Source organism: Acinonyx jubatus, chromosome A1 (genome assembly GCF_027475565.1).
Source record: "Acinonyx jubatus isolate Ajub_Pintada_27869175 chromosome A1, VMU_Ajub_asm_v1.0, whole genome shotgun sequence".
In the NCBI taxonomy this organism is placed as follows: Eukaryota; Metazoa; Chordata; class Mammalia; order Carnivora; family Felidae; genus Acinonyx; species Acinonyx jubatus.
Window position 1 is genome coordinate 143,395,867 of NC_069380.1, and position 19,935 is coordinate 143,415,801.

Below are 19,935 nucleotides of genomic sequence, written 5' to 3' on the forward strand. Positions count from 1 at the left end.
TTGACAAGAAACATCTAAAAGGGGATTTTGTCTTTGATCATGTCACTTATCATAACCTCGTTCCCTTTGTCATGCCTAATATAATTGCTAATTTATAACTCAACATTAATAATCTCCATAACCTATTGTTATAATTATTATCTTTCATTATTAAAATAAATGAATTAAGTAATTGGACCTTTCCAACAAGTTTATATCCTTCAATCTTCTTGGTGAATATTAACATAAATTCCAGCTATTTGCACATCTCTATGCTAATATGGATACTCAAAGTCCATTTTAATATTTGTTCAGGCAACCTGTCCTTAGTCTTTAGGTATGATTATTAAACCAACAACATAGTATATTAGTTTGTAAGAATTCAAATTATCAGCAAACCACAACATTAAGCAAACTTTAAAAACAGCAAATCATATTAAGCATTTGGATGCTTATAGTTTACAGGTTAACACAAAATTACATATAAATTTATCATTTAAATATAGACTATTAAGTATGCACTATACACTTGTACTATTCTCATTATCTTGTGGATTCAGAATTTTAAGCTACACCATGTGGCTCAATTTCAGTTGAGCTGTTAACAAAATATTATTCATAAACTCAAATTAGTCTGAGGCAGTATTTTTAATTATATCTTGGACTGATGCCCAGATAGCTCACAACAGTTCAGTTTCTGCTACACTATATTTACCAATATTAAGCCAGGTTTACAGTAAACAAAACAATGTAATAATAACCACAATTCTGTAGAGCTACACCATTTCTCTTGCCAAGTGAATTTCTGATTGTTAAAGACTGATAGCATTTGCAAAAATGAATATTTTCTTCATTTTCATGAAAAATATCATGCGTGTCATGAAAAGAGAAAGCTAGTAGAAATTCAGTTGCTCTGTCCATTCAATTCTTTTCCCATTCCAGAATTGCCAAACACTCAAAATGAGAATTACTCCGTGGTTACCAAGTACCACAAGAGAGTAGACATCTGTTAAAATTACACTTAGATAAAAAGTATGCTATTAGAAACATCTCCTAACCTCTTCAAGTTGAATGACATTTCTTAGATCGTGTTTCTCAACACTTTTTCTACCCTAACACACATGAGGAACATGATATCTTCCTTTTGATTGCCTTATCTCCTGTGGAAACATGGCTCATCCCCAAAGTACATAATGAATATGGGAATAATAATATTCCTATAGTTGCAAACAATCCCTACTAGTGATTCTTTTTTTTTTTTAATATTTATTTATTATTGAGAGACATAGATGGAGCGTGAGTAGGGGAGGAGCAGAGAGAGAGGGAGACACAGAATCTCAAACAGGCTTCAGGCTCTGAACTGTCAGCACAGAGCCCGACAAAGGGCTCGAACCCACAAACCGCGAGATCATGACCTGAGCCGAGTCAGACGCTTAACCGACTGAGCCACCCATGCGCCCACCTACTAGTGATTCTTACTACATGTTCTTTAAATACACGTATCCCACACAACCTGTCCTTCCACTAACTACTCCCAAACCTATCACATGATTCTCTGACCACAGTGGCAAATCTCACCTCAAAAAAGAATTGTGAATTTTTCCTGAAGAGACTATGAAGCCTCAAAATTGCTTGCTAGTGACAGTGTCACCCTACTGCCTGAGAAGAAACCTGGCCCCAAAGCAATTTCTTACAGTTGGTCAAATCTTGGGCCTGGCACCAAACCAGTGTTACCCACTAAACAAGAAAAGGCTCAACAATAAGGATGTTCCACCAAGCTTGGAAAAGTAGGAAGCAAGAGGCAGAGCATGAAGCAGAGACAGCAGGTGGGCCTTGGAGGAAGGGGAATAGACCCCAGAACAGCACAAGTGTTGCTGCGTCCTTGCAATGAACACCATTCATTCCAAGTTAAGCAAATCACTTCCTCGTAATCTCTTCTTTGTAATATTAAAGGAGCTAATATATTTCTACTATGTTTTTCTCAATTATGTAATAAAATGGATATCTCTTTACAAGTGGAATTAAAAGCAACAATCTCTACTCTTTCTCTATGGATCTAAGACAGTGATTATAAAAAATGTATTGGCTGGAGAGCCTGGGTAGCTCAGTTGGTTAAGCATCTGACGGTTGATTTCTTGAGGTCTTGAGTTCAAGCCTCTTTTCATGTGGTTCTGCACTGAGCATGGAGCCTGCTTGGGATTCTCTCTCTCTCTCTCTCTCTCTCTCTCTCTCTCTCTCTCTCTCTCTGCCCCTCCCACTCCCCCTCTCCTCTCTCACTTTCAAAAACAAACAAACAAGCCAAAAAAAACCAACTATTGGAAGAGTCACAGAATCAATGGAGAAAAGGTGTCTCAAACTACATAACTAAAAATTCCGAAGCATCTTCTACATGGTATGCTTGTCCTCCAACCTTTGGAATGTGTGGAGTACAAGCACATCACCACCAACAGAGTGATACAGTGGGATAGGGCAGAAAAAAAAACCTATCCATAATGTTAGCTCATATGTCCAAGTTCTATAACCTCCCTTGAACAAAATTAATGCTGCCAGGCAGTCAAGATCTATACTCCAGAAAGAGTGGCTCTGCTACCATGACCACTCCATAATACATCACCAGCAAATCTCCAATATTTTAACTATCGCCTCAGGGCAAAAGACTTCCCAAACCTATCTCTTTAGCCCTATCCTCTCTACTACACTCCAAACCTGCTGCTCTAAATTACTGTTTGAAGTTCCTAACATGATACTTCTCTTTAAATTGATCACATCCAAAGTTAAATTCATCTTCTCCATCTGTTTATAGTACCCATGCTCACCTTGAGTGAAATAGAATGTGAGTCTTCAATTCCTCATTTGTAAAATGGGAAGAATATTTTCCCATGACTGTTAAAATTTCACATAATTCTCTCACATCCAGTAATATATTACCAAGTCATGTAATGGACCTTAATGTCACAATCTCTCCCACATTTGCCAGTTCTTTCTATCCCCCTGCCTACCCCTGAGGAACCACTAGGAGCCACAGCAAGAGCAGAATCATTTGCTCTAGCTTCAGATACAGGTACTGTGTATTTCCAATTAGCTCTCATAGTAGAGGCATCAGGGCCACTAGAAATAAGAAACTCCAGAAGGTTCTGGGGGAAAGCCCTGCAGTTAAAGATAACATTTGAACACAGATGATTCCAAGACTGGAGAGTAACACTTACCCATCCATGCAGGTAAATCATGGCATGGTCCCTTGCCTGCTGGCATGATATTACCAAACATAAGACAACATTTTGATTCAATTTCTACTGAACAGTAAAAATTTTAAAGTAAATATTGAATATGCAAATATTTAAACCATGTATACTCTCAAATTAACTTCATTTTCCTTTTTGGGAATCCTTGAAAAATTTGTAATTTTTGATGATTTAGAGTGGCTATTTAACCTAGTGGATTATAGTGTGATCCAAATACATAAAAAATTAAGAATCATCCAATAATATTTTATACACACATATACATACGTATATGTATACATACTGTGTATAGAAAAAGAATAGAAAGAAACGTGAGTTACAGCTACTGGTAGAAACATTAATAACAATAAGAAGTAACAAATTAAGTCTTATTAGTACAGATGGGGAGAGAAAACCTAAAGAAAGCATTAAGACCTATGGCCTACTTAGAGTGGGAACAAACACGCCCCTACGTCCTTCAGAAGGCCTGAGGGCAACATTTCTTATAGCATGGTCCTCTAATTAAGAATCATAATGGTAGTTTTATGTCTCCAACAAAAGTTTAAATTTTATGCCACTCACACTACACAAAAATCTAAGATATTTAGCTATATAAAAATATTAAACCTCTGATAATACTTTCTGCAAACATTTTTCCCCAGTTTGTTGTTTGACTTAATTTGGGTAGTGATTTTTTTTTTTTCCGGGGCAGGGGCATTTAGGTACTTTTGATATATAGAAAATATAGAAATAACTAATATGAAAAAATGCCCAACACATAGATAAATGGGCAGGGACAATAACAAATATCATGACTAATTTTAAAACATGGAGAATGTCAGGGCACCTGGGGGGCTTAGTCCGTTCAGAGTCTGACTTCAACTCAGGTCATGATCTCACAGTTCATTAGTTTGAATTCCGCCTCAGGCTCTGTGCTGATAGCTCAGAGCCTGGAGCCTGCTTCAGATTCTGTGTCTTCCTCTCTCTCTGCCCCTCCCCCAGTCACACTCTGTCTCTGTCTCTCTGTCTCTCAAAAATAAACATTAAAATAAATTATAAAATAAAATAAAACATGGAGAAGTTAAATATCATTGTGAATCAAAGAAATATATATTAAAGAAATAATAGGATTTAAATTCTCACTTAAACACATAATATGTGAGGAAATGGACACTCAAATAATGCTGAGGACAATAAACTGGTATTATGCTTTCAAAACCAATTTGGCAATAAATATGCATCAAGAATTTGGAAAAAAATTTTATAAACTTTGACCCAGTAATTCTATTACTGGAATCTAGCTAAAGAAATTATCCTAAATGTAGAAAAGCTTAATGCACAATAATTTTTAGCCAAAGATTATACAGAACAGAGAATGAATGAATGAATGATGAAGAAATGAAGAAGAAACTAGCTGAAGTTACAGTGAAATATTTTACATTAGTTAATTTCATGTTTGAAAATATAATTCAGAATTTAATTACAAATTTATTCAATAAGCACTTAAGTGAATTCTCTCTGCTTAACTCCTGAACTTAAAAATCTAAGAAAATGTCGGGGTGCCTGGGTGGCTCAGTCGGTTAAGCATCCGACTTCGGCTCAGGTCATGATATCACGGTCCGTGAGTTTGAGCCCCGCGACGGGCTCTGTGCTGACAGCTCAGAGCCTGGAGCCTGCTTCCGATCCTGTCTCCCTCTCTCTCTGACCCTCCCCTATTCATGCTCTCTCTGTCTCAAAAATAAATAAACATTAAAAAAAATCTAAGAAACTGTCACTACCACATGAGCAAGTAAAATTACTTCAAATTTACTTCGTGAAAATTATAAAATTTAACAAAGAAACAAATTTTTACCATTCATATGAATGAACTCTAATACACACCTATCATTTAACAGTACTAGAACAACTAAGTATATACTAATAAAGCATCTACAAGAGATATTGTCACTCATGAGTCTTATAGTGAATTCTCAACTATCCTTGTAAATGAAGTACTTTACGGTCTGAGAAAGGGATAAAGACCTAAATTCACTCAATTCTTTCTATAATCTATTTGATATTAAATCTCTTCCTCCAAGGAAATTGTAGAAAATAAGGACCTACAGGCAAGATATTAAAAAGATTTTTAAGACAGGATTGTTAATTTGCAAACAAGTTTCCAAGGTATGCATAAATAAAAGGTGAATGCGTTCTATAGTTCAGAGCTAATTCCTAACTCTCTACATACATGTATATGTACATATATCAATTATCTATGTGTGTGTGTATAATACATCTTTATTTTTTTATTTTTATTAAAAAAATTTTTTTTAATGTTTATTTTTGAGACAGAGCGAGACAGAGCATGAACAGGGGAGGGACAGAGAGAGAGGGAGACACAGAATCTGAAACAGGCTCCAGGCTCTGAGCTGTCAGCACAGACCCCGACGCGGGGCTCGAACTCACGGACCGTGAGATTATGACCTGAGCTGAAGTCGGATGCTTAACCGACCGAGCCACCCAGGCACCCCTAATACATCTTTATTTTAAAAAACATTATTTGGGGCACCTGGGTGGCTCAACCAGTTAAACATATGACTCTTGGTTTTGCCTCAGTTCATGATCTCATGGTTCATGAGTTCAAGCCCTGCATCAGGCTCTGTGTGCTGATGGTGTGAAGCCTGCTTGGGATTCTCTTTACCCCTCACTCTCTACCACTCCTCAACTTGCTCTCTCTGCCTCTCAAAATAAATAAATATACTTTACAAAAATTTTTAAAAATCATTGTATCACGGGAATGCAAGCTGGTACAGCCACTCTGGAAAACAGTATGAAGGTTCCTTAAAAAACTAAAAATAGAACTACCCTATGACCCAGTAATTGCACTACTAGGCATTTACCCAAGGGGTACTGGTGTGCTGTTTCGAAGGGACACATGCACCCGCATGTTTATAGCAGCACTATCTACAATAGCCAAAGTATGGAAAGAGCCCAAATGTCCACTGAAGGATGAATGGATAAAGAAGATGTGGCATATATATACATAAACATGCACACACACACACACACACACACACACACACACACACACACACACACATATATACAATGGAGTATTACTCAGCAATCAAAAAGAATGAAATCTTGCCATTTGCAACTACGTGGATGGAACCGGAGGGTATTATGCTAAGTGAAATGAGTCAGAGAAAGACAAAAATCATGACTTCACTCATATGAGGACTTTAAGAGACAAAACAGATGAACATAAGGGAAGGAAAACAAAAATAATATAAAAACAGGGAGGGGGGCAAAACAGAAGAGACTCATAAATATGGAGAACAAACTGAGGGTTATTTGAGGGGTTGTGGGAGGCAGGATGGGCTAAATGGGTACGGGGTACTAAGGAATCTACCCCTGAAATCATTGTTGCACTATATACTAACTAATTTGGATGTAAATTTAAAAAAATTAAAAATAAAATTTAAAAAAATCATTATTTCACAACAGTCAGCTAATAAAAATGGCCTAATGTTTTTTAAATCTAAATTTATAGAACAGTTAAAAGTGGATATGACTTGATATTATAGAAAGGACATGTTTATCTGCTGAACAGGATTCATTAAGTTTCCTTTATATTACATATGCCAGTTATAATAACATATAATGTTTTTTAAATTTTTTAATGTTTGTTTATTTTTGAGAGAGAGACAGAGCGTGAGCAAGGGAGGGAGGGCACAGAGAGGAAGACACAGAATCTGAAGGAGGCTCTAGGCTCTGAGCTGCCAGCAGAGCCTGACATGGGGCTCAAACTCACAAACCACAAGATCACGACCTGAGCCGAAGTCAGACACTTAACCGACTGGGCCACCAGGCACCCCAACAAGTAATTTAATATTTACAAAACTTTTCAGGAATAAATACTATAATACGTACCACATTTTTGTAATGTGTGGATAACATTTTATTACACCTCACAATTTTCCTGTGAGGGAGACAGAGTTATGAACTATGTAAAAATATTATTAGGTAAGTGTCTATATAGTGGAAAGTCCAACTACCAATAAATGACCACGTCTATCAGTCTGCCCGTAATATCCTGTATCTACTTTTCAAACTTAGGTCTATTACCAATTACAGAACCTGTCTTTTTCACACTATCCTTTTAATATTCCAAAAAGATGTAGTGTTGAAACTGAAAAGGGCTCAAACTCACAGACTGTGAGATCACGACCTTAGCCGAAGTCGGATGCTTAACCGACTGAGCCACTCTGGTACCCTAATAAGCTGTGTTTTGTGTTTTTTTTTTAAGTTGTAATACAATCTTGTCATCCTTCCACCTTTATACATACAGTGAATTAACCATAAGAATTTTTTCTTTTTTTGGGGGGGGCCTAACTGAATGAATTTTAAAATTACAAATGGGAGTCTATTAATATGAAGGCTTTATTTGAATCTTTTTTTCTTTTTCCTTGCTTAATGTAAGAAGACGGGAAAATGTGAACAGTTTTCATCACTGAAGTTTGGAATGGATGGATGTTTTCTTATATTAAATGGCAGCTTTCAGAGCCTGGAGCCTCTTCAAATTCTGTGTCTTTCTCTCTCTCTCTGTCACTCCCCACTCACAGTCTGTCTCTCTCTGTCTCTCAAAAATAAATAAACATTAAAAATAAATAAATAAATAACAAATAAAATACTACAGTTTGACAACATAACATTGCCAAAACAATTCCTTCACACTGATTTAATCCCTATATGCAAAAAAAAAAAAAAGACTTTTTTACAGAAATAAGTTAGTCCATTTAGTTATGGGTGGTAAATTTGTTTTGTTTTTTTTTAATAAAATTAATCCCCAATGACAAAAACCTCCTTCTCTCTGCTTTACTTCCTTTTAAGAGAAAAGAAATCAAGGTTAGGAAATAAAAAAAACAAAAAGATGGTAGAGGACTACAAGAGGGGTATTTTGTAAAGAATGGTCTAGCAATGGCCATTTAACACCAGTGAATTACAGGTATCCAAAATGCTGCATCCAAAATTTAGTCCCCATCTTTTGTCCTTAAATCCCAATGTCAGTAAGCATAAAGACTTAGATATAGAGAACTGAAAGCAGACCAAAAGCAAATTAAGTTCTGTCTTTTCCAGTCACGTTGGATCTACAAAAGAGATCTCTCTTATTCCTGAGCCACTGTATAATTCCAGTATTGACCAAAGACATGTATCAGTGTCCAAATGTGACTCCTAGGTGATAAAATGCCAGTAGTTAGCTGGATCACAGCTACCTAACAAGTAGCAAGGAGCATTTGACAGCTACTGAGAGGCTGCTCATGAGACTGTAAGTAGTTTAGCAGTGACACTAGATCAGCCTGATCAAATTTTCAACAGAGTTTACAACCTAGTGCTAAGGAGGTGTGAAAAATTAGAAATCTCTTTCTAACATTGTCTTTTAAAAGTTCTTCATCATTAACAGTGAAGCTAAAAAACTGATTTAGAGTGTCAAAACTGTCTATGCAATGAGACTTCATTTGACTAACACCCAGTCTTTGTTTTAGCACACTAAAATTCCTATTATTTTTAATATTCTCAATATCAGTCATAAAGAAATAGATACATGATATATATACAGATACTGAAGATACTAAATGTTCTAGGGCAGGGATAAATGAATCAGTTAAAATAGGGACAGGAAGGAAAGATTAAACAATTACATGAATAGCTGGGTACAAAAAATATTTAACTCTGCTGATGTCTCATTGATGAGACAAGTAATATTTGGGAATATGATTTGAAATTAAGTGATATGGTGTACTTAGAAAAAAAACACACTTGTCTTATATAGACAGGCAAGTTCAGGATTAAAGTGACTACAATCAATTTGGGGGAACTAAAAAGCCTAAGATGTAAAAATGAGAATTAATAAAAAAATAATTAATCAAGTTTGTAGAAATACAATTACTCACTGAAAATTCACAGTAAAATTTTCCATCCAATCTTCTATCTAATCTATAAACACTAGAAATACAGTACTGACTGTACTTGATAACAGTACTTATTCCACTGCAATCCAGCTGGAAAATCTTATACTTTATACCCAGGCTCCCACTTGCTTACAGAATCTTGATATATACAGTTTAAGTCTTTACTATCTGTTGGTGTTATCCTTACAGAGTAGATTTTCCTTTACATTCACCCAGAATACTAGTAGCTTCTTAATCCTTGCTGATTAACCATGGAGATCTTCTTGTACTCTATTTCAATGTTTTAACATCAAAATTAACATAGACACCAGACCTCAACTTATGCCATGGAGGAGTAAGTAGAACTGAACTTGTTCTCTTTCTTTAAACAACTAGAAAACTGGATATAATATCTGATCAAATCTGAGAGGGATTTAGGCAGCTGGAATTTGTGGGCAGAGTATTAGACAGGAGGGAACTACACAGGAAAAAGCTCCAACCATCTTGTTGCCCATGCGTGAGGTGAAACTTTACCAGGCCAAGGAAAGAACACTGCTCAAGAACATTCATTAGAGAACCATGGGTCACACCACGGGTCACACATCAGAGGTAGGACTAAACTAGTGTTAGAGTAAAAGGAGACTGAAGCCTCACAATGGTGAGTAATTTTAACCACCTAAACCAAGGTTTTAACAGTATACAAGTCTAGCCAGATTGATATGGCCAGAAAGAAAGTAGCTTTAAGTAAAGATAAGTACGAAAAACAAAAAAAGTGATACTGGTTATCAACTCAGAGATATTAAGATAGCTTTAAGGTTGGTAAATGACTTGGCCAGTGGGTGCAAGGAGTATATGGGAAATCTTTGTACTTCATTCAATTTTGCTGTGAACCTAAAATTGCTCTTTAAAACAAAAAGGTGGATGTGATGGATAATGCAGTTTCTTACTTCCTTCTCCTGTACCTTACTCCTCCTGTACTGTTCGGTATTTTGCAAATTTTCTATAATCAAGAAAAAATTATTTTAAAACTTAGTCATGAGCTCATAGCTCCTTCCCCAAGCTTATTATCTACATGTAACACTTCCTCAAGATTAACAGTAATAGCTTAATAATGTTATTTCAATATATTATAACAAAGAAAATCTTCCTTCTAAGTAATGTAAATTATATATCCAAGAAATTAAGATATCTAGAAAATATTTAAAAGATGTCTAATGTTTTCCTGCTGGTTACTAAGCACCAAAAATAACTTATTCAGAATTTTTTTCTGGCTTTACCACTCTTATTTTTCTTAATTCTTCCTACTAATTCTCTTTTGTTATATTTGCACATGCCATTTTGGCATTGAGACCTATTCTACTTTATATTTGTTTTCTTTTCCCATTCACTTTACATTCCCCACTACTTTTTGCACCTTCTTTTTTAATGTTTCCCCATATTCCAACTTCTTTATCCTCAGCCAAACCCTATGATCATCTAGCTATAACACACTTGGTAATGTCTTTACTTGGACCTACTCATTATTGTCATATTTAAAGCATACACATTAATATGCACCCTTAAGTCAGGCTAGTGCTTATGATCCATTTTCCACTTTCCCTAGAATAATTCTGGAAGAGTTTTTCTCATAACAAATTCTAGCAATGTCTCTGATCTGTACTCCTTAAGGTATAGGCAGAACAGGAAAGAAAGGCTTCAGAAGAATACAGCCACAGACATAAGGACCCAGAACTCTTAACACTACAGAAAGAAGTGGGCAGGCGTTCAAAGGAAAAACTCCAACTCAGGAAAGACACAGGATAATTCTTTCCGTATGATTTTCAGTGGATATAAATGCACGGTAATTATTTTAATTTTTTTGAGTTAATGTTTTTTAAAGATCCATATAAGATAATCAGAACTTTATGTTTCCCCCTCACCCCCAGGTCTTAATCTATTTCCTAGCATTGGTTTGAAATATTTAGACACTTACAGCATTTGGTCTTTCAGACTGTTTATTACTCTCTTTCTTAGGCAACTCTTAAGCATCTATTTTGTGTAAAGTACTGAGAAGCAATGAAATATCATTAAGATCTATTAATGTAGAATCTGTAGCAATAGAGTCAGAGAATGCATCTTTACATCAAGAAAGAGTTTAACTAGTAGCAAAAATAATTCTAAATATCTGATGTTAGAAACAAAAACAATTTTCAAACATCCTGAGAAACTTTACAAATGAACACTTATGCTAATCACCATCAACAGTTAATAAGCTCCTACTATTGTTCTAGGTGTTAGAAAAAAAAAAAAGAGAGAGAGGGAGAGAGATACAAATTTTGCTCTCAGGTAATTTTCAGACTTGTTAATGGGATGAAACATATAATTAAAAATAAGATTGGTAATATAAAGGAGCATATGATGGGTATGCAAGCAACAAAACATAAAGAAACCAGAATAGGAAGAGACCATTATAAGAGACTCTTGACAAAAGGGCTTCAACTGACAGAGGAAATAGCACTTAATCTAGGTATTAAGGGAAATGGGATAAGCAGGAAGAAAAGGAGATTTTAAAGAAAAGTGTAATAGTATGAAAGAATTATCTGTATTACACTCAACACTGTCAAAATAAAATTTTCTATGTACCTGAAAGTAATAAAATGGTTTTGTAAGATACTCTATTACTGACACAGATTTCTACATTTCAATATACAATAGAAAGATTTTACTCCAGTATTATGGAATATAATATAGTAACAATACCAACTTATATTTATAGTGTTTTATAGCTTATAAAATGCTTTCACATATGAAAGTCATTTATCATTAGCCATTTATAGTAATTTTATTTTATTAAGAATTTTTTTACATAATTCTCTTTTAATTATTTTTTCAACTTATATTAAAATGAGCCTTATTATGACATTTGTAATTGAAAAAATGTTTATCTAGAAGAATGTTTACCTATGGAATCTCCCAAATGAAATGTAGGTTATCATGAAAAGCTTTAGAATACAGAAATTTACTTTCTATTCAAAAACATGAGCAAAAACCCACTTTTTATTTTTTTTAATATCAGAAAGTAGAATCTATATTTTTCAAATTTAGATAATGTTATTTTTATGCTTCAGCTATATTTGTATCTAAGACAAATATTTAAAATGTATCTCTACATAAGAAGCCAAAAAAGAAAAGCAGGCAGGAGGGAAAAGAAACAAGATAAAACACAACATGAAGCTCTATTAAATTCATCTCCAGATAGTCAATTTCTAATCAATTGCACTAAGAAAGCATTTAGCATTCATGAGTGCCTAAATCAAAGAAAAGAGAGTGAGCTAAGAAATCCTGACTTCCTTAAGTCCAGATAGAAATAAGCAAACTAACTCCTTAATTTTAGATAAGCAATCATAGCATAATTAGCAAATTTGAAAATAAAATTTAGGAGATAACTAAAATATTTAGATTCCTGAATTCACATCCCTAAAGAAGAGACACTATGAAACACTGCACTAAATCTGATTAAGATTAGTTTAACAAGGAGCACCTGGATGGCTCAGTCAGTTGAGAATCCAACTTCAGCTCAGGTAATGATCTCATAGTTCTTGAGTTCAAGCCCCAATGTGGGCTCTATACTGACAGTTCAGAGCCTGGAGCCTGCTTCGGATTCCATGTCTCCCTCTCTCTCTGCCCCTCCCCTGCTCGCACTCTGTCTCTCTCTCTCTCTCAAAAATAAACATTATAAAAAAATTTTTTTTAAGATTAGTTCAACAAAAATAAATGTAAAATCCTGTGCTTGAATCAAAAAACTTGTACAGGATTGACAAATATAACTTAATAATAGCTCATGTAAAAAGACAGATTTTAGTTGACTGTAAGTTTATGAATTAATAGCATATTTAACTGCCCTACCAAAAGTGCTAATTTTATCTCTAAAGGTTTTAATAAAGTATAGAACTAGAGAGGAGAGGTAATATTCCTTGAAAGATGAGGAAGAAAAAAAAAGAAAGACAATAATAAACAATGACTGAAAGTGTCAGTGATGCCTAGCCTGCAAAAAGAAAAGGCCCAAATACTTAACTTAATATGTTATCAACTATTAGAGAGATTGGTCTAATTTCATATGGCTACAAAGGGTGGAACTAAAACCAATGATTCAAGTGAGAGGAAGGCAAATTCTAACTCAATGTAACAAAGTAAACATTAGAGCTATCCAAAACTGTTATGGTTTAGGAAAGAACCATTTTGGGAATAGGAAATGTAAGTGTCCAATAAGTAAAGGAACAGGTAGAATATTGGGATACTGAAGAGGGTTTATTCATTGAACAGAAGTTTGGACTCGATGACCTTTCAAGTTACTTCCCAAGTGCAAGATTATATAATCCTACTGTTACTAAAATATGGCCCAGAGCAACTGAACAACTTCCAGAACAACAGAACTATTTAGAAGAGTTGAGATTAAGATGTGTCACTCTTAAAGCTTAGACTACTATATCTAGGAAAAATACTGTATAATACGATTCAACATCATCCTCAAAGAAATTTTATTATCCAAGAAATATAATTCTGTGACCAAGTAAAGGACAAAGTGGCAAGCTCACCTGTCAAAGTTGAACCTAAGGTAACTTCCAGGACAACCACCACTCCCACCACCCGGCTCCTACGTGCAAACATTAAGAAGATAAACTCTGTTTTTCCATAATATACTACTGTGTGGTTCCTACAGATCAGCGTGGACAAATACTCCCGTTTCCAAACCAAAAATGTAAGATAAAAGATATGCCTATGAGAAAATTCTAGCCCTACCAATCAAAAATTACTCAACTGACTCCATGTGCGTTGGTTCAGTGGGTAAAATCAGAGCAAGCAGAGTTCCAATCAATAAATAGAAAGAGGTATATCACCAGACAACTCTAAGAGAATATGTAATTTCTAAACCCATTTACTCTTTCCAAATTCCCCCAGATGTTAGCTTAGAGAATTGTTACATCCTATATTAGTTTAATCCTTTTAACCTAATCCACCCTATAATGAGAAACCATATTTTTTATTCCAAAACAGTTGAAGGGGATAAATTACACTAATATTGACAATTACAAAGCCTGCTAAATAGAAAATGTGTTATAATAGGTTCATGGTGTTAAATCAGATTACTATGCCACTGCAATGTTTTCTTGGCATATCAAAATATAATTTATAAATTGTAAGTAAAATATTTTAGCAAAGGTCTGCCTTTCATAATTGGTTTCCCTAAATGTCTGCAAAACTAAATGTGTTTGAGAGCAGAATGGTCTGCAGATACAAACACTGTCAAATGCATAATCTCTCCTTGTCTTTAAACAGTTCCCTTCTGATTATCAGAGCGTACAAGAGAAATACCATGAAAGTGCCAAAACAGTAAATTAACCAAATTTACAGAGCTTTCAGAAGTTTCTAGTCTCCTTCCCCAAACACACACACATACAAATAATTTTAACCTCTTCTATAGCAGAGATTAGTTGCTTCAAGCTCTCTCATCAGAGTAAGAAACCACATTTTTAGTTGGACGTTTTTGCTCCCCTATTTCCCTTGAAGCTGGGTATGTTCACTTGCCTGAAGATTGGCCAAAGAGATATGGACTGAAGTTGGAAGACTTATACAAGGAGGTACATTCTTCTAGTTCCTTTATCCTGCTCACAGCTGGTAAGGAGGATACAAGGGTTCTTAGCCTCCATCTTGGATCATGGAAAGGAGACTACTTTAGGAATACCAGATGCAATGCACTAAATGTTTGTGTACCCCACCCCCAAAATACATGTGTTGAAACCCTAATTCCAATGTGATAGTATCTGGAGGTAGGACCTTGGTGGGTTAGTACAGGAGGGTGGAGTCTTCATAAATGGCATTAGTGCTCTGACAGAAGAGGCCAGAAAGCTAGCTACTTTCTTTTCATTGTGTGAGGACACAGAGAAGTTGGCAATCTACAGGCATCAAGAGGGTCCTCATCAGAACCAGACCATGCTGGCACTCTGATCTTGGATTTCTAGCCTCCAAAACTGTATGAAATAAACTTCTGTTCTTCATAAGCTACTCAGTCTATGGTACTTTGTCAGAGCAGCCTGAGCTGACTAAAACACCAGTCAAGAGGTAGAAGGGGCATAGATCCCTTGACAACTTCATGGAACTGCCATTGCAGCCTTCAATTCTCAATCTTCAGACTTCTTTTCTTTGAGAGGAAATAAATTTTATCTTATTATTTAGAGTTTTCAATCATGTACAACCTAACCAATTCCTAAGGAGTAAATGTGCTGACAAGTCAGGCCTCCTGTCTAGCCTTCCCACCATACTGACTTCCTCACAACTCAACCCAAACCACAGGGTCACAAGTGGTCACTGCACAATCTTTATCTTAGTGTACTTCTTTAATGTATGTGATTCTGGTGATAACTCCTCCTTTAGACCTAAACCATCAAATCACTTTCTACTCATTCTCCTCCATATCTTAAATCCTTGATTTGCTTTTTTCCTACAAGCTTTTCTTCCTCCACCTACCCTTCAACTGCTGACATTCCCTAAGTTTACTTCATAGTCCTCTTCTCATTCTACAGGTTTTCCTCAGACTGACTAGGCCAGTCAATAGAAAAGAGTCAATGCTTTCCACTACCCAACTTACATCTCCAATTCACAATTTGGGAAAAGCTCCAGATGGATTTATTCAACTGTTTACTGGGAAAACCCACCTGATTCGCCCCCTGGCAACTTAAATGCCATATTCCTCTCTCTTCTACCTCTTCAATGACACATATACATTGTGTCCAAACCAAAAACATGATGGTCATTCCTCAGTTCCTTACTCTTGCCTGATATGCAGTCACTAAATATTCTAGATGCTACAGGCTGTGACTCATATCTGTCTCCTTTGGCAATCCCCTCACAGCCACTTTCCCACATTACTGTAACTGGTCTTCTTTTCCACCCATCCTCACTCTTCTCCATAGTGAAATGAAAAGATCATTACAAAGTTTTGAACTATTAAAGTTGCTTCCCTGGTCATGAGTGCATTCTCAGGGAATAAGGGCTAGCCAGATACCTGAATATGGCAAAAGTGGCCTGTTCAGATTTGTTAATACCCTCTTCTACAATCTCATCTATGTCAACCCACTTAGCACACCTATATAGAAACCAAATGGAAGAGTTTCCAAATGGGTGGTATTGCTTCACAACTACTTGCCTTTGTACAATTCTACCGTATGGAATTCTCCCCTCCTACTAAACTAGGAAAATGGCTCCTCCTCCTTGAAAAGTTTAATTCAATTATTTCCTAACTGTGAAACCTTTCCTGACCACCATCTTCTCTCTTAATTTTCCTTCCCTCTGTGACACCACTGTAGCTTTGTTATAGAAATTATGCAAATAAATAATTAGCACAGAATATTGAATCTAGTTTCTCTTTTAGAATTTGAGACTGGAAAAAAATATTAATCATCTTTGCATTCCTAGTATATCTCTGACACCTGGTAGGTATTGGTAGAAGGAAGAAAGGGAGGAAAGAAGGCAGGGAGGGAGGGATGTGAAAGGAAGAGAAAAAAAGAGAAGGGAAAGAAAGAAAAAGGGGAAAAGTCCATCTGGTTAATCCTCCTAACAACTCAAAAGAGGAAAATTAAGGCCCAGGAAGATTTCAAGATTTATTCATGATAACCCAATAATTAAAATGTAGGATAGCCTGAGTGGGTCAGTCAGTTGAGCGTCTGACTCTTGGTTTCAGCTCAGGTCATGATCTCACAGTTTCGTGAATCTGAGCCATATGCTGGGCTCTGTGCTGACAGTGCAGAGCCTGCTTGGGATTCTCTGTCTCCCTCTGTCTTTGCTCTTCCCCTACTCACACCGTCTCTGTCTCTCTGGGGATAAATAAGTAAACTTTAAAATAAAAATAAAAATTAAAAAATAAAATGTTGGATAAAAAGTATGACCTCCATCTGTCTCTCAAGTTTAGTTCAGTCTCAGTACAATACACTTCCTTTCAAGTCTACTCTTTTTCCCCAATATTTCAATACTTTCCACTTTCTGTAAGAGTGGCAGGGAATTTATTCATAAATTTAATGTGCCCTAAAAGCATAAAAAGTTGCCTATCAAACATCTGGCTACTGTTCTGGCAAGTAAGAAACTTAGAGGTGTTCTAAGATCAAGATCAAGAGTCACATGCTCCATCTTAACAACAAGTTGAACAAAGAGAAAAATCAACAACTGTGCTGAGATCTCTAAGAGAGAAGAGGTCACAGAGCAAACTACTGCCCCCAAACTGTAGAGATAGACAGGCAGATATACAAAAATACAACTAATCACAGCAGAAACCCCTGAGTAGGAATCTCTTCAGGAACCAATGTGTGGGTAGGAAACCTGAATTATAACTGACAAATTGCTAGAGGCTCAGCATGGGCAAGTCTGAGAGACAAACACTCCAGAGAATCCAATCACAGGGAGTGTCCATACGATGGTGAGTTTTATTTCCATGAGCCCAACCTGGTTCTCACAGTAAGTATCAGAAAAAAATCCCCTCATGCTTCAAGCATGAGAAGGGGAAAAGCAATCATCTTGAAATACTCTAGAGCATTCTATTTTTCTTTACTTTTTTTCTTCTCAGATTTTATTTTTAAGTAATCTCTTCAATACTCAATGTGGGGCTTGAACTCACAACCCCAAGATCAAGAGTCACATGCTTTCCCGACTCAGCCCAGTCAGGTGCCCCTATTTTTCTTTAAAGGCTGCTCTCAGGAGAAACTATTTTGCTAGAGCCTAAACTGCTGGAGTTTCATCAGAGCATAACCAACTCGAAGTGACATATCCAGCAACCATCTCTAGCCTTCTAAATGGGGTAAGGGAAACACAGAAGTCCAGTCTCCTCTAGGCATCCTGCACCACCTAAGAGGGGATAATCCTGAGAACCACTTAGGACATTCAGAGTCCAGAGGCACAGGATCACCAAAAGACCAAGACCTAATCCTAGGACTACAGAATGAATATCTCCACCTCCCTGCCCCCTTCATACATTCTTCCACTGTGTTACCAAATGCCTATTTAATATAGTTCCTTACACCCAGCACATCATGTCCATCTTTCAACAGAAAGTTACAGGGTATACCAAAGGCAAAAAAAAACACAATTTGAAGAAACTGAACAGCATCAGAACCAAAGTCTGATATGGCAAGAATATTGGAATTATCAGGCCAGAATTTTTTTAAAAATAGGATTACTATTCCTGAGGGCTTTAATGGAATGGTAGACAACATGCAGAAATGGATAATTAATGTAAGTTAACCAGATTATTATTGCTAGAAACTTCTCTCTTTACTTTGATTAAAAGAGGCTTATTTGGTGTATTTTCTTATTTAATAGTACTTTCTTCTTTTAATGGAATTTATTTTACACTGTTTTTAGTTTATGCTATACAATATAATACTTATCTTTGAAAAGATTCCAAAGATTATGCAATTTAAAGGAAAATTTAATAAATAATTTCAAGTGTGTGAAAGTAACATTTTAAAAACAAACCCATGTGTTCTATGGACATATAAATATTTCCTAATGATATTATAGGGAAAAAAAAGTGTCTATAAAAGGAAATGGTGTAGGGGCACCTGGATGGCTCAACCAGCCAGTCCAATAGCATGGGACTCTCGATTTGGGCTCAGGTCATGATCTCATGGTTCAAGAGTTTGAGCCCAGCATCAGGCTCTGCCCTGACAGTGCCTGCTGGGGATTATCTGTCACCCTCTCCCTCTACCCCTCCCCCACTCATGCTGTCTCTGCCTCTCACAAAATAAATAAATAAACTAAAGAAGAAGAAGAAGAAGAAGAAGAAGAAGAAGAAGAAGAAGAAGAAAAAGAAAGAAAGAAAGAAAGAAAGAAAGAAAGAAAGAAAGAAAGAAAGAAAGAAAGAAAGAAACGGTGTATAGGCAGAACCTGACTTGCAAAGGTTGATCTGGCAAATCTACCACATCTGAGAAATGCAAGCCCCTGGCTAGGCTAACTGCCAAAATTCAAGGTCCTTTTTGTGCAGCTATTGTTAAACATTCCCCTACAGTTCCCTGTTCAACCATCTAGTCTCCAACTTATTCTACCCTGCTCTTGTAAGGCCAATTTGACCCCATCCCAATAATATTCCACCTTCCTTAACTGCCATCCTTCCTTTTCTAGGTGCCAAGATTCTCCACCTCTAGAATGATCTTTCATATATCTGTCTCCAGGTACAATTACTTCACCCATTTCCCTAACTTGCATAAGTCCCTGTCTCCTTCCTGTCACAGCTGCAGAGGTCACTCATTCTCTCATTGCCACTACCACAGAGTGACGAAATATCCTCTCACTGCCAATGGGGCTTGGAGAAGAAATGGAAACACTCCCTGTTGTATTTAGGGGTATGGAAGTCAGGAAAAAGGCAGGGGGGGGGGCATTCTTCTGGTTATTAGAATTGCTTGTATACCTAAATAGACTCTCTAAATTTTAGATTTACAGTTGGAACTCATATCCCCAAGACAATGGGAAACCATAATATTGTTAGTTCTGTAATTCAGCCATATTATGGGAACCACTGGGAATGTAATTATAATTTTCTCTTTAGGGATATTTCTCTGTACCAAACAAGACAATTTACAGACCACATTTTGAAAGACAACCTACTTAAAACACTGGGAGCAGCATGTTGAGTTATTTATTCATATTTTCCTATACTACTAAATAAAAACTATGGAGAGATAAAACTGTAAGCGGCTGAAGAGCAGGAGCCTCGCATATCGTTTCAGATTTTTTTTTTTAACGTGTATTTATTTTTGAGACAGAGAGAGACAGAGCATGAA

General features: G+C 36.1%; 1 protein-coding gene across 6 annotated transcripts in view; it reads right to left on the bottom strand.

The window, feature by feature from the left end:
* Positions 1-19,935, bottom strand: part of SSBP2 (single stranded DNA binding protein 2) — a 309,255-nt gene that overhangs the window by 221,450 nt on the left and 67,870 nt on the right. The gene's annotated exons all lie outside the window — the stretch shown is intronic.